Raw genomic sequence first — 15,886 nt, 5'->3', positions numbered from 1 at the left:
AAGGTGAACTACTGATTCACCACGCATACGTAACCACGAGAGTGCTTCCTTACACGCATACGCCTCAGCCATAAGTGGGGAGAAGCAATGTGGTAAGGGCGCACTGTATGCGGAGATGAAGCTTCCATCCTCATTTGTGAGTAATGCCCCTACCGAAGCCGTATTGTCCGCATGATGGTAAGCTGCATCGATGTAACATCTCCTGGACTGTGCAAGTAATGGTGCGTTGATGTGCGTATGAGCCGTAAGTGTAGGCAGTGGCGGTGGCGTGGCTTGGTGTGAATGTGCTGCTACGGTAGTGTGTTGCGGCAGTGCCCCCAGTGGCGGCGGCTGGCCTGTATCGGCAGTGTTGTTGGCCTCTCCGGACGGGTTGGTATTGGCATGAACACTTTGCCACGCTTGCATGTTGGATCCGGCCATAATTATCACATTTCTTGGCAGTGGTAGACAAGCATCCCACACAGCTCCATTCCGTGTCTTCCATATATGGTATAACATTGCAACTGCATAGATTATCCCATGAGAGTCTAGAACATTTAATAATTCACTAAACCATTCATGAAAAATATTTGTCACTAAATTTGGGAGTGGAAGGTTGGATAGAGCCCATATGGATTTAGTATAATCACACGATGTCAGTGCATGCATTGTGTCTTCATTAACAACTCCACACATAGCACACACCGGGTTCACATCCACTCTCTTTATAAGCAAATTGTTGGTTGTAGGAAGAGTATCACTTATAGCTCTCCATAGAAAGGTCTTCCATTTGGGTGAAATTTTCAATTTTCATAGAGTGAGCCACTTTGTGAAACCATTATTGGCAATGATCTCATAATCACCCACAATACGCCTATACCCATTTTTAACAGTGTAACATCCATTGGGGTCCCCATACCAGTACCATGCATCATCATAATCAGGGGAGATTGGTATTTTCAAAATTCTAGATACATCACTCGGTTGAAAAATATCTGTGAGCAAATGATGGTCCCATGTACCTGTATCCTGGTCAATTAGACCTACTACTCTAGCCTCGGCTAATTGGGGTGGCATTTCTGTCTGAATCATAGGATCATCATCATCCTGTAACCAGGGGTGTCTCCATACTGAGGTAGTTACTCCATTCCCAATCCGCCTCCTTACCCCACTACAAATTAAAGGCTTAGCCGCCATAATACTACGCCAGCAATGGCTAGGATTACTTCCTAGGGATGCATCCGAGAAAGACTCCTTTGGGTAATATCTGGCCTTATACACACGTGACACCAATGAGTCAGTGTTAGTTAGCAATCTTCAAGCTTGTTTACCCAAAAGTGTCATATTAAATGCCCTTAAATCTTTAAAGCCCAGGCAACCATACTTCTTAGGGATACATAACATATCCCATGCCTTCCAGTAGATCCCCTTTCAGTCCCTGTGCCCCACCAGTAACGATTCATGAGTCTCTCAATGGCAGAGCAAATAGATATAGGTAGAAGAAATACACTCATTGAGAAAGTAGGCATAGCTTGAGCCACACTTTTCAATAATACTTCCTTACCAGCCTGAGATAACAATTTCTTATTCCACGGCCCAATCCTTTGCTTGATTTTATCCTCAATGTATGAAAATGCGGCCTTCTTATTTCTGCCAATAAAGGATGGTAGACCAAGATACTTTCCAAAATTAGGTTGGGATACACCCAGAACTTGCGCCACATTCCCTCTTTCCCCTTCATCTGTATTTTTGCTGTAACATATACTGGATTTATGATAATTTACCACTTGCCCAGATAGATTCTCATATACTGATAGACAATTCTTTATTTCTGTAGCCTCCTGCACCGTTGCCTTAAAAAATAATAGGCTATCGTCAGCAAAAAATAAATGGGAAATAGGGGGAGCCCCCCTTGCAACTCTGCAACCATGAATTACTCCCTTGGTTTGTGATTGTTGCAGCAAAAGTAACAGACCCTCAGCACAAATAATAAACAGGTAGGGAGATAAAAGGTCCCCTTGTCTCAACCCACGAGTGGGTGTGATTGAGCCACTGCGGGTACCATTAACCAGAAAGGAATACGACACTGTAGTCACACATAGCATGATAAGGTCAATCCATCTATCATCAAAACCCAAGGCCAGCAGCATACCACGCAAAAAGGGCCATTCCATGCGGTCATAAGCCTTCGCCATATCCAGTTTAAGGGCACTCCAACCTGTTCTTCCACACTGCTTTCTGTTTAAAAAATGCCTTACCTCAGAGGCTACTAGTATATTATCAGTAATTAGCCTACCAGGTATAAACGCACTCTGCGACTCAGATATAATCTTATCCATCGTAGGCTTCATCCTGTGAGAAATCATCTTTGCCATTACTCTATACATTACATTGTCCAGGGCTATCGGTCTCAGGTCAGAGACCGTTTCTAGTGAATTCTTTTTCGGGATCAGAACCACATCAGTATCATTTAGTCTAGGGGGGAAAATGCGCGAGTTCAGACAGTCCAGAATAAAATGTGAAACATCTTCCCCCATAATATCCCAAAAATGTTGATAGAAACCAGGATTCATACCATCCGGACCCGGTGCTTTATCAGGAAACATTATAAAAAGGGCATCCCTAACCTCCTCAATCTCAAAGGGGCGTAAAAGGGACTCATTTTGTATTTGGGATACTCGTGGGGCAATATCCCTAAACATGCAATCACCATTCATAGGATTCTCAGTAGTAAAAATCCCCTTAAAATAATCCAGAATAATCTTGTTCATACTCTCCCCTTCCACCCACTCCCCATTATCATTCATCAATCTAGCTAAAGCATTCTTACTTTTACGGTGAGAGGCATACCTGTGGTAGAATTTTGTATTTGCATCAGCATGTTTGAGCCAGTGTTGCTGGGCCCTCTATCTCCAGTATATATCCTCCTGGGTTTCCAGACGGCATAGGTCCTCTAGGCTCTGAAACTGAGCCAAGGAGGCTGTGTCTGTGCGTCCTCTCAGGTGCTGTTGCTCCTTTCGGAGTTGCATGATCTTTTCACCAAACTTGTGATGCCAGTCACCACCCATTGGGCTAGACGATTCCCACAATGTTCAATGCAATTCTGCGTACCCTCGACCCTTTTATCTTCCCATGATCTGGCTACCACCGCCCTGCACCCATCATCATATAACCAGGCCATCTCAAAACGGAGTCGTTTCCTTCCCCCGCCTCCCCATGCTTCATTATTTCGGATTGACAGAAAGATGGCGGAATGATCGGATTTCCTTGTCAACAGATTATAAACCCTAGCGCCAGCTATGAGGGCGCGCCAAGCTTCATTCGCAAGCACCTTATCCAGCTTTTCCACAATCCAATCTGGCGTGCCTTTCCCTTTCTCCCACGTAAATGAATAGCCACTCATTGGTAACTGGGACAGACCACAGTGCTCAATAGTCTCCCAAAAACCGCGTAGGAGGCTATTCGGATGATGATTGCCTCCTCTTTTCTCATATTGAAACAAAAGATCATTAAAATCCCCCACCATAACCTAAGGGAGATCAGATCGTGGTGCTAATGATTTTAATAAATCCCATGATTCCACACGTCTATGGCGCTCAGGGAACCCATAATAGCATGTCATTCGCCAATTAGGGAGACTCGTCATACTAACCTCCACATCAATATAATTCCTCGAAAAACTTAAAAGCCTCACTGTGCAATTTTTACTCCACAACAAAGCTAGACCACCACTCAAACCAACAGGATCAACATAGAATAGACCCTCAAAACCAAGTCGAATCTGGAGACGTTCAGCATGTATCCGGGCAACTTTAGTTTCCATAAGAAATACAAAGTCAGGTTTCTTAAGGGACACAAGGTCCAATATCTCGCGAACTGTTCGTGGATTACCCAAGCCACGACAGTTCCAACTCAGCGTACTCATTGGGACGGGCGGGTCTGGCAACTAGAACCCGCCTGATGCAAGTTTATTGAGATGTCTGCCATCGTAATGTCACCCCTTCCATCAATATCATTCCCGTGTCCCCGCCTCCCAAGTCTCCCCGCCTGCGTTTTGCCACTGCCGAGACCGTTTCGCCTCCCTCCCGGAGGTCAACATCCGACGGCAACGCCGTCAACCCTGTAGCAGCTACCGTTGCCGTGCTTGCTGTTTCAGGCTATACCGGCTTACCATCTTTATCAAGAAGCCATGGTGCACCAACCTTGCGTGGTCCCCTCCTTGTCCCAGCACGCAGGTCATCATTGAACAGGTATTTTTCTATTGGCAGCCCCGCGTTCCTTGCGCCCAAACAATATTTGTGGAGATGGCCTAGCATACCACAAAAGAAGTAGAAGTTGTGAAGTCTCTCATACTTAAAATTCACCCAACATGTAGTCTTGTCACGCTTCATAAATTTCATATGTCGCTTTATGGGTTTCGTAACAGGAATGGAAACCCTAATCCGGTAAAACGTCTTCCATGGAGCATCAGCAAACCTATCATCAGATTTCAGAAAGGAGCCCAGGAAATTCCCTATCGAGAATTCCACTAGATGTATACCCTAACGGAAGATCATGAACTTGTACCCACATATCAACCGTATCAAGAGGAACCCTAACCAGGATAACACCATCCAAGACTTGCTTGCAAACCAAGGTATTATTCTCAAAAGACCACGGACCACCGTCCGGAACCAGTTGCATGACCGTTTCATGATAGAAGACAAACAAGAAGAGGTTAGGTTGTATTTCAGTAACCTGAACACCCTTAATCGGTTGCCAAACCGAGGCATAACTTGACTCATAAACTCCATCTTCACAACCTTAGTCGTCAAAAATCTGCCAACGAGCCTCCATGTTTCACGATGCTCAACCTGCACTTCACCGTCACCCGCCATACACGGCTCGAAGACGTTTTCATCCTCCTCCAACACCAAGTCACTCCACCTTGCCGTAATTGTTCCAACCGCCTCTGTCGTTGCTGCGGCCTCCATCCGAGAAATACCCTCATGCTGCGCCATGCTCGCCGAACGCAAGAAGGAAGCCAGCGTCTGCCGGAGAGAAGAACGCTATCATCACCGTGAGAAAACCCTAGAAAAGCCGAGGGAGAGATGAGAGAAACCCTAGAGAGCTAGAGAGAGAATTTTTCGATTAGGGTGTTAAAAATGATGCTTTTGACATAATAATTACTAAGTGCCGTCTAAATCTCCTGAGTCCCAACAATAACAGGACCATAATTAAGCTACCTTAAAAAAAAGTTATTTTCCACTTCTAAAGTTATCTTTTAATGTGAATTTAAAGAAACAATAAATTCTTTATATTCATTAGTACTCATTAGATAAGGGTGTTGCTATTTGCACCACCCTTTGACCAAAAATGGGTATAAAGCATCTTGAAAGTGTAAAAAGGTGAAAGTTTTTATTAATTAATAGGTGGTGTAAATAGCCAAATGGAGGTACATTTTGCTATTTGCACCACCTGGTCAAACTTGCAATTAATAATTTATTAATTCAAAATTTAATTAATTAAAATATTAAAAAAAAAAAAAAAAAACTAAACATCACCTTCTCCCATGAGAAGACAGCCCCTCGCCTCTCACCGGCGAAGGTGATGGAATTTTTTTTTTTTTTTAAAAACTGGACTGCCTTCTCCGGTGAGAAGGCAGCTCGTCACCTTCCCACCGGAGAAGGTGACAAGTTCATCTTTTTTTTTTCTTTTTTTTTTTTAAATTAAAATTTTTATGATTAAAAAATAGATAATAAATATTAATATTTGACCACATTTAATGATGATGGACTTTTCTATTTGCACCACCTATAAAGCTATTATACCTATTAAATAAGTGGTGTAAATAGCAAGTTGGGTGTTGCAAATAGATCGAATTACCCTTAGATAACCAACTCTATCAATAAATTTAAAATATATTAATTTAGTAACCAAATATTTTTCTAAAAAGGGGTAAATTAATGATCTGTTAAGAAACTCATCAAAACATGCAATGTTTTCTGAAAATGATTTTTTTTTTTTAAACACGTTTTCATTTTTCATTGTTCGCTGGCCTAAAGTTAAAAAACATGTTTTTCTATTTGACTAGAAATTACAAATTTGACTCTTTTTTAATTTTTTTTTTTCCTTTCTTGGTGCTTGGTTTGTTTGTTTTTTTTTTTTTCTTTTTAAATAAATAGAAATCCATTGTAAATTTAATGATTATAAAATATTAATTATTCTAATATTATTAATAATAATTATTCTTTTAAGAGTTCAAACATTGTATCCTTTGGTTATATTGTGATTTTATTTATATTATAAAGTTATAAATTCAATTTATATTGCTAATTTAGTTCTAATAATTAAATAATAACTATAATAAATAAATAAATAATTTTTTCATGTAGTAACTTATTATAATAAAATAAATACATACATTAATACAGGTAATGACTCTAAACTTAAAAAAAAAAAAAAAAAAAAAAAAAAAAAAAAAAAAAAAAAAAAACACTCCATCCATTACATTTTATGTGTCGAATTTGGTTAACGAGATTTGACTAAAATTATTTTTAATTCAATATTTAGTTTAATCTTAGTATATATATAAAATTTATATATTTAGAAACTATATTAAAATTACTATTAAACATAAAAAAATTAAATATAAAGATAATTTTAAAAATTATATAAACAAAAAAATTGTTTGACCAATAAATAGTAAATATAACAAGTAAAATAAATAAATTGAGTAACATTATTTTTACTTTTAGGGTGTAGGGTGGGTAAGATCTAGGCATGATTTTTATGGCCTAACGCAATCCAGATTTTAATTGGGCCATCTGTTATACACACACAAGTGCGAGAAAGAGATTTGGAAAATGTCATCAATGTAAAAAAATTTAAGTTGACATTTTTTTTTTTTTTTTTGTAAAAATTAATTAATTTTTCTTTGACTAATTTTCATTGATTTCATTTTCTTTAAATAAACAAATGCTAAAAAATTCGAACATAACTTTCAAAAATCATTTGTTTTTTCGTGTTTATAACCTTAAGTAATATTTCTAATTAGTGAATGAATTCAAACTACAAACTTTTGTACAACATATGATATGAATATTAAGATCTAGTTGTTCTGAATATAACTCAACTGGTAAATCAACCCAAATAAATTTGCATGTTTGGGATTCAAATTGATTAAAATACCAAGTAGTGGCCGATATTCAAACATTCAATTTGGTTTAACGTACGGGTATAAGTGAATAAATTCAAACAACCTATTAGAGCTAATACTATATAATAGATAGAGTTAATTTTATTTTTGATCCTAAATTTATAGGTGGTAATTTATTTTTAGTCATTCTTTTTCAGAACATTCATTTTTTGTCCTAATGTTATTGTGGCATGACTATTTTTGGTCCTCCGTCAACACCATTTCGATCATTTTTATACAAAGTGGATTAACCTGCTATTTTTTATTTTATTTTATTTTATTTTAAAAAAAAAAAACACACAATTGAAGACCTAAATGTCATTGTATTTTACGAAATTTAAACGATTTTGTTGATGGAGGACCAGAAATGGTCATACCACAATAATACTAAGACAAAAGAAGGATGATTTGAAAAAAAAAAAAAAAAAAAAAAAAAAAAACTAAAAGTGGAATTTCAACTATAACTCATAATAAATATATAAAAAGTCCTTGAACATTCAATTTACTTTAAAAACGTACGGGAATGAACTATTGTATGTATTAATGTATATGAGTATATCTTGCCCAACACGTTCATATGCTATATGGAAGTCAAAGCGTAATGTATTTACTTAATGTTAAAATAGTGATTATTTTAAATATACTAAAGAAAATAATATGAAATAATAAAAAATTTGTATAATTCAAAGTGTCTATTTTTTTAATTTTTTTTTTTTCAAAACAATGTTTATAGAATGCATAGATTATACAATCTACCAACCAACAAATCTCTATTGCAATTAATAGATGATAAGTAAATTATTACACAACAAATTACAATAAACAAATACAACAACTCCAAACAAACAAAACAATTAAACCCCTGCAAAGAGACACAGCCAATTTATAAATAGGAACTTTATACAATATAACCTTTGAATGGCCAATTCAAACCATGAACAACAGGTTCTAACCTCAAAGTTTAGCCGATTGTGTTTGATGAATAAAAGTAAGATATGTTTTGAGCAATAAGATCATATAGAAATTTCTTTTGCATGTATTTTCGTTTTGAAATTAGTTGAATACTAGTGGAATCGTTGCGATGATTAGATACATTTATAATTAACTTATAATTATGATTAAATTAATTTATTATAAATATTATATTATGATTAAATAAATAATATTGATTGTGAGTATGTATTTCTTTTTTATCATAAAGAGAGGAATTGTTGTTTATTAAAGATATACTATGGAGAAAGTGGGTGGAGGGTGGGGGGTGGGGGGGGGGGGAGACACAAATGGAGGGGAGCAAATATTTTTCTCCGGAGACGAAGTTTATCTCTGTTAAAAAACAAAACAAAAAAAGGGGGGGGAGGGAGGGGGGCAGCACGTGGCGCGTCAGCATTAATATATACATAAATAAATAAATAAATAAATAAATAAATAAATAAATATATATATATATATATATATATATATATATATATATATATATATATATATATATATAGAATAACAATCATGTAGGAACTTATCTTTAGGTAAGAACCTAGGAACCAATCTAAGCCCTTTATTTTATTTAATCTTACGGTTCATCTTTAATCATTTTTAATAGTTTTTTTTCGCTGATTGAAGTGTATTTTGGACTAGCAGGGTTATTTTAGGTACTTTAGATGGTGTACGTCGGTGGATGGTGAGCATTTTTCGCTGGGACTTCGCATTCTGAACTGGTGAGTTGTATTTTGGACTCTTTCGTTGACGCCAAGATTCCTCACGCCCAGATTGCGAATCGCTTCTGATTTCCCTCGTCTCTGCTTCAGCTCTCCGTCTCAAATGGCTAGCGGCGATGATAGGAACCCCAAACGTCCTCGTCCGGCGACGAGGTTGTCCGCTGCTCTCTCTCGCTGGGGTTTCTTTTCCACTAGAGCCTTCTCGCATACAATGGTATTCTTCTCCTCCATCGATTTCTTCTCGATCGATTTCTTGTTTGGTTTGCTTTGTGTGCACATGTACTCTAACGGCGGAATTCGTTGAATTTGTGTTCTTTTGCGCACAGAGATGTTCCGAGCAGTGCGTGTTTACCGGATAACCAGAGGAAGTGAAGAAACAGAGGAGAAAGAATACCTGCTTAGCAATGGGAAATATAAAAGTTTTGGTCGAGTGCTAACATTGTACGGGTTCGATGTTCCAGAGCAGCGCGCGGGGGTTAACAATGGCGTCTGGAAATGCATCTATGTGTTCTGATAAGCTTTTCTAATTATTAATTAGCTTACTCTCTCTCATCTTCTCAGACCATGTCTGCCCCTACTTTTCTTGAACCAAACCCTAATCTTAATTACACTGCTCCTTTTTTCCTCAAACATAATCCCAGATTATGATTACTGTTATCAAGATTTAGATTTCTTCTGTGCTGATCATCATCATATTTTTTTTTTATTTGTATGATTTTACATCATCCAATGATAATACCTTTGGGTACCCATCATTTGATCTAGGGAAAATTTTAATTTATGCCCCTCACAAATATGTCAATTATCAATGTCACCCCTGAATTATTAGTGGTGTAAATGTTGCCCCTCAATTTTCAAAATGTGACATATATTGCCCCTCCCCTAATATGAAGAAGGAGAAAACTTGTTGTTAACAGAAGGAGAACAATCGAAGAAAGAAAAAATGAGGAAAAAAATGTGGTCTTCGAACAAGAAAGACGACGGGTAACCACATTTACATCACTAATAATTCAGGAGAGGGGCAGTATATGTCACATTTTAAAAATTGAGGGGTAACATTTACATCACTAATAATTCAGGGGTATAATTGATAATTGGCCTATTTTTGAGGGGCATAAATTACAATTTTCCCTTTGATCTATCACAAACTCCTATTGTCTTGCATGAGAAAAACAATAATTCCACCACTGGAAGCTCAATCTGCTCATCTAATGGAATGCCAACTTCTACCAATTATATGCCAGTAATGTTAGTCCCCAAGATCAGGCCCAGTTCTATTTTCTGGTTTTTTTTTTTATTATTATTATTTTTGTTTTGTTTTGTTTTTTTTTTTTGTTTTGTTTTTTGTTTTGTTTTTTTTTTTTGTTTTTTCTTTAATGATTATTGGTAGTGATTTTCAGTTTGTGTATGATAAAAGAAAAATATTTTACATTTTTTATATTTCTCATGACAAATGTATACACGCTTGTCCACAAATGCTCATTCTGTTACTTAAATATGCATAAATTGCTCTTATCCCAAGTAAAAACACTTAACAATTAATGTGCACATTATATTTACCTCACATTGACCCTCTTTAAAGTATATATGCACAATCTCTAAGTGTTGTGCTATGTGTATATGCACATAGGTTCTACATGTTGTCTCAAATCCCTATGTCTTATCGCTTCCAATGTTGATTTATGTAGACAAGACTGCAACAAAGGAATTGAAATGCCAAGCTTGGGTCAACACATGTTGCACACAGAGTTTTATCTAAGTGCACACACAGTTCTATCTAAGTGCACAAACATCACAATCTAAGTGCACACTAAAATGTTTAACATTTTTTTCTACACAAGCTAATTATGTAAATTATGGCACACACAATATAACCTAAGTGCACACAGTCAACCCAAGTGCACACCCTAATCTATCAACCCAAATGCACACAGTTCAACCCAAGTGCACGCTAACTCGTTTTACGTCTTTTCATCCACACACTCATTATTTACGTTATGGCACACACATTTTAACCCAAATGCACAACATAGTCTTTAAAATAAAACTGTTTTTGGTGCATGCACATATTCGTTAACCTAAGTGCACACAGTATTTCGTATATCAATTTTCTTGAGCATCATGGCACAAATTCGTTGATCCAAATGCACACACATTTCTATCTAAGTGCACACACAACATAATCAAAGTGCACACCAAAATGTTTAACATTTTTTCCTATACAAACTAATTTTGCAAATTATGGCACACACAATGTCACTTAAGTGCACACCGAAATGTTTAACATCTTTTCCTACACAAACTAATTTTGCAAATTATGGCACACACAATGTAACTAAGTGCACACATGCAGTCAACCCAAGTGCACACCGTAATCTATCAACCCAAATACACACTAACTTATTTTACGTATTTTTATCCACACACTCATTATTTATGTTACGGCACACACAGTTTAATCCAAGTGCACAACATAGTCTATATATCATCTATATGATTTTCATAAATTCATTCTATCAGTATTTTTTGCACATTGTAGCACACACAGTTCAACCTTAGTGCACATCAACTTCTTTTATACTTTTTCTTACACATTCATCCGGCACATTATGACACACTATTTAACCAAAGTGCACAAAATAGTCTAAAACATCAATATATTTTTGTATGAATTCATTCGATCTGCGAACTCATATGTAGACATCAAGAAGCAATGATATTTTTATAAATATAATAAAATTGAAATTATTATTTTATTTATAAAAATATCACTTTTTATTTATAATAATTGATAATTTTATTATTTGATATTGTAAAATTGGTCATAAGCATTATAATTAAAGAAATCAAAATACTGTAACGAATGTTATTATCATATTTCAACCCAAATCTACCGGTAAAATAATTGTTGTCGGGTGACGTTCTTGTTTTTTTGAAGGGATGCTGGATGCAACACAGTAGAGTTACAGCTCCAAAAGAATCCTTGGTTATTTTGTATTCCTAAAATCATGGAAAGAATCTAATTATAATATTTTCTTTTAATTAGTTGTTGGTCAAAATAATACTAATATCCTTTAGAATTAATTACAATTTAGATGCATATTAAATTGATAGAATATCTTGACCATTGATCATTAAAAATTTAATGGATTGGATGAGTTCTTAGGTTCCTACCTAAAGTTGGTTCTTACTTGAAGCCACCCCTATATATATATATATATATATATATATATATATATATATATATATATATATGGGTTGTAAAAATCGGTTCCGCCTCGGTTACCGGCCGCCGGCCTAGGCGTCCGCCTAGCGCCTAACTCAGCCGATTTGGCCGCCAAGCGTCTAAGTTAGTCGAGTTAACTCGTCCATTTCGGTTGAGTTAACCCGATCGGCTCGGCCTATTTTTTTATTATATATATATATATATATATATATATATATATATATATATATATATATATATATATATATATATATATATATATATATATATATGTGTGTGTGTGTGTGTGTGTGTGTGTGCGCGCGCGTGAGCGCATACATATATGTAATATGACATATATATACTCGTAGACTAGTTTGATACTTTGAATCTTTGAATTATTGAAGTATTTGGGTATTTCATATTTGAGTATTTTTAATTTTTAATATTGTTTTAATTTTTTTTTTTTTGAAAACCATTGTTTTGATGTTATGACTTATGAATTATCATTAAATTCATTTATTTGGATGTGTTATTTGATTAAATGTTGAAAACAACCTCATTAAAATTGTGAAACTGCAAGTCTACCACTGTTTTTTTGACGTCCGTCTAGATTCCGCCTAGCGCTAGGCGCTGTCCGGGCGCCCGACTAGCGCCTAGCGCCTATTGCAACCATGATATATATATATATATATATATATATATATATATATATATATATATATATATATACACACACATATACATATACATATACATATATTCTACTCGTTCTACCCTTTTCCTTGATGTAATTTCCTTGATGCAATCAAACTCGAGATATACCAAAATGGTTGAGTCACAAAGCGAACAATCCTTATAATAACATGGACGCCATAGCCGGCAAGACGGGCCTTAGTCAGATTCACGAAGGTCGGTTCCCCACCTGGGGAACGTGTGAGGTCCAACTGGCACTATAATCGCGGGAGGAGAAGCTACCGTCGGCATAACCAACCAAGGTCAATCGGGGGTCGAACCCAACGTCCAACCTTTAGCTCATGAGATAGCCAACGTAATTGACAACTCGGCCGGGCAGTAGTAGTTGGTGGGGGGGGGGGGGGGGGGGGTTGTGCACCCTAGCTCGACCGAGCAGCCGACCGTCAACCTGAACACTCAAGCAAACCCTCCTCCCACCTGGCTCAACACTTCGCAACCTGGTCCCGACAAAATCATTAATTATATTTTATAAAATTAAAATATATTTTATTATGTAATTTATTAACTTATATTTATAATCAAAATTAGAAATTATAATTATAAAGTTGAAATTATTAATTATAGAAAAGTAAAAAAAAAAATAAAGTTGAAATTATTAAATATAGAAAAGTAAATAAAATAATAAATGAAATGTGTAGGAGTGTGAAGGAGTAAGGCCCACAAAATAGGGAGAAAAAGGAAGAAAGATGGCAAATTATGCCATGGAACCGTGTCCACCTTGCAAGGTGGACACGATTTCAAAAATGTTCATAATTGTAAATATAGAGTTCAAAAATTATGAACATAGAGTTATGAACATAGAGTTCTATAATTATGAACATAGAATTCTGTAATTGTGAATATAGAGTTCAATAATTGTGAATATGAAGTTCAAAAATTATGACCATAGAGTTTTATAATTATGAACATATAGTTCAGTAATTATGAACATATAGTTCTGTAATTGTGAATATAGAGTTCAATAATTATGAATATGAAGTTTAAAATTATGAACATAGAGTTTTATAATTATGAACATAGAGTTCAGTAATTATAAATATAGAACCGTATCCACCTTGCAAGGTTTCACGGCATAACAGTCCGGAGAAAGATTGGAGGGGAAATAAAAGAAGAGATTATAAGGTGATGTGGAGGAGTTGGACCCATAATTTTGAGAATAAGCTAGTGAAGAACCATTGTGGATGCCATAAGGAAAAAGTTCAATAGTTGCTTGTAACTTGTCCATGAAATCCAGATTTTTCCTATTTTCAATAAGCTTTTTTGAATAGACATAAAAAGAGCCATATATAAATTAACTACATTGATAGATGTAATTAATCTGCAAGCACACAGATATATATATATATAGCCAATCACTCTATAGATTCCTAGAGTACTATATGGCCAATCCCATGAAAAACACACTTATTATTATATTAAGTAATTTTTTAGATTTTGTAGATGATAAGAAAACAACAAATAAAAAGAAATTCACGCAATTTAAAAAAGAGAATACTTATGAATTTAAAACAAAAGAAACTTCCAAATGAAAAAACACTATGAATTTGGGGTTCACCTATTAGAGAATTAACCAATCCTTCGTACCAATTCTTGCAATTATAGTGATGATTGCTCTAAATATATCTTAATACTCCATCGAGCTATTAAGTTGTATCCAATTAATCAACTGTGATCATCTGTCAATATCTCACTAACGTGAACTCATTAAACAACAACCAAATATCACCACAAATACCTAAAACTATGTCTAGTTCAGGTCAATCATGTTTATCTTACGAGGTCGTAGTTTATAATCCACTTATCAGTTCTTCTTATAAACCTTGATAATGGAAATATGCAATGGCGAATCACAAAATACACATCAAAAATACATAAGGCAGATATGATCAAATTCAATTATTTAAATGAAATTAGAAGAGTGAAACTAAGGGACTAGTCAATTAATCTAATAATTTAGGCTAATCCAAATCCTTAATTTAAAGTTCTAGCAAAAAATCATAATTAAATGCTTGAACATAACTATTCAAGAAGTTTGCAATATCAAAATGAAATACCTAGAAATTTAATCTAGCAACTAATAAGAATAAAAAAGAGGGAGGGAAGAAAGTAATCCAAGCCTAAAAAGACGGTAGCCACAATTGAAACTCGAAAATTCCTTATGAGGGAGTCTTCTACGTACGTTTCATCGTTGCTGCCATGCACGCTCCGCTCTCTCTCCTTCTATTTTTTTCTTTTCCTCCGTCGTCTGTTTTCCAGCGAACCCAAAAAAAAAAAAAAAAAAAACAAAAAACAATACAAAACAAAAAACAAACTAGAAATTGTTCCCAAACTTTAACTACGAAAGGCTTCAAAATTTTTGTTCTCAGACATACAGTCAGATTCTGTGCACATGCCATCGTAAATTACATACCACCAGAAAAATACCCATATGGCCCCAAACTACGAGCGAAATTTAAACTCCAGACCAATTCCGGTGGCTCTCGATGGCTACTCACAGATCAACATCCGGTTCTCGTAGACCACACCGCTCCCCATGCTTAAGGCCAGTTGGCCATCGATCAAGAATCCAACGGCATTGCTACTGCACCAAAACGAAGGATAAGCGAGTCTTGTGTTTATTGGACTTCAAGTATCCAACGGCATTGCTTCTAGTGTCTTGTGTTTATTGGACTTCAAGTAAGGTATTTGCTATTGCCATAGCCATTCTCGGTCTTAATGGACTATCATGGTGTACAAGAGCACCCGAGTGACAATGTTACACCTATGAAACATTTTATCAAAAAATTTGCCATCACCTTATTCCGGACTTTGCACTCTCAGATCTACGGCGAGATATGTAAGTGAGATTTAGGCTCAAGCATGTAGCAATTAATCTATTGTCTAGCATGCTAATTCCTAGATCATCCAAGGAATTGGGGCCCTAGCTCTGAGGACACAATCAAATCTCCCACTTCCATAAAGAAATCAATCAATAAGCACAACACAATTCCAAATCAACAATTCATAACCGCCACACTTGCACCATACAAGTAATTGCAAATCCAATCCCTTAAGAAT

This window comes from Ipomoea nil, unplaced genomic scaffold (assembly GCF_001879475.1).
Source record: "Ipomoea nil cultivar Tokyo-kokei standard unplaced genomic scaffold, Asagao_1.1 scaffold1250, whole genome shotgun sequence".
NCBI classification, from domain to species: Eukaryota; Viridiplantae; Streptophyta; class Magnoliopsida; order Solanales; family Convolvulaceae; genus Ipomoea; species Ipomoea nil.
Note: the sequence above shows the minus strand (reverse complement) of the source record.